The sequence below is a fragment of the Oncorhynchus tshawytscha genome, linkage group LG12 (assembly GCF_018296145.1).
Source record: "Oncorhynchus tshawytscha isolate Ot180627B linkage group LG12, Otsh_v2.0, whole genome shotgun sequence".
Taxonomy (NCBI): domain Eukaryota; kingdom Metazoa; phylum Chordata; class Actinopteri; order Salmoniformes; family Salmonidae; genus Oncorhynchus; species Oncorhynchus tshawytscha.
This window is the reverse complement of record NC_056440.1, coordinates 39,217,527-39,219,115: the sequence shown is the minus strand read 5'-3', so window position 1 is coordinate 39,219,115 and position 1,589 is coordinate 39,217,527.

Sequence of the window (1,589 nt, the reverse complement as noted above, 5' to 3'; positions counted from 1 at the left end):
CGGGTTATAACATATGCTTTGCTGGTGCGAGCTTACCCTTTGTGCCTTATAATTCAAATTAGTTGGAGCATGGGTGGTTTCATAAATGTTTCCTGACCATGTGACCTGACCAGAAACACTTTGGGCCCTAGGTATAGCATGTACACTTGATTAATGGACATCTTACAGATGATGGCTTTAAAGTGATTCACTACCGATCATCTAACCTTCCTGTTAGTCTGGTTTCACTCTGTTTGTTTCTGCTCTGGACATATTCTGTTGTTGTTTGGCATGACGACCACCACAACAACAACGACAAAGCTGGCTAAAGCAGAAACCAAATGGCATCCAGGCTAGCTGAACATACTGCACAGCAGTTACTACGATCACTCTGTGTAAGGTCCCCCAATTATCCCACCACTACCTTTCTCATGCACCCTTGAATACGGGTGACCTACTGTACAATACACCCTCACCTCCACCTGAGAAGAGAAGGGTCACATTGGACAATGCTGATCATAGACCTTGGCCCGTGTTCATAAAGCATCTCAGACTGAGTAAGCTCTAGGATCAGTTTAGCCTTTTAGAGTACAATGAATGAGAATAGATGGACACGGGGGACCTGATCCTGGATCAGAACTCACTACTCTGAGGCACTTGTGAATACAAGCCCTGATCCAATCTAGACAATGGTGGTGATGTATGGGGTCTCATGGACTAGAGAGAAAGCATCTAGTTGCAATCTCTATCTCACACACTGGAAACCCAATGAGTGTTTGGAGCTCTTCCTCCACAGCAAACAGGGCAAACTAATACCCAAGTGGCGAAACCCCATCTCTGAAGTTTAATATTTAAAGAGTGTTGAGAGTTTGGTTACCCTGAAAAGCAAGCAGCATTCCAGCTATTCCCTATCCGTACCTGGACAGCAGCAGGTCTCCGACATCGCTTTGCTACAGCAGGGATCGGATCTGAAAAAAGGTGCTCATTTATAATCAATCCAATATTTGATTTGATTGTTCTTTTTTTGGGGTGGGGGGCACATGTCATTGATAAGCTACATGTGTGAACGAATCTCATCCTGTAGTTGAGTGACAGTGCAAGTTCAGATCAAACCGGTTGCTGTGTGTAGGTTATTGATAATAATGTTTGAAAATGTTCAATTCATAGTGTTACAAAGTGAATCAGTTCAAGGTCTAGACCAACCTCTGTGGAAAGTAGCTTAGGATAGCTGGCGAGATAGACGTGCACCTTCCAGAATGCTCTTTTTTTGATAAAGATGAGATGCTATTTTCGTTTTTTTTTCTGCATAGACAAACAGTTAGTGTGAAATCCTGTTTTGCAAAGCACACACACACACACACACACACACACACACACACACACACACACACACACACACACACACACACACACACACACACACACACACACACACACACACACACACACACACACACACACACACACACACATGGACAGCTGCAATGGTTATGAAGGCATGAGTGTCTCATGTGCCATCAAATGAGAAAGTCTTTATTTAAGAGTTCTGTGGTTTTGTCACTAATCTACTCTTGTCACCACTCTACATGTATCCCTGTTTTACAGCTTTA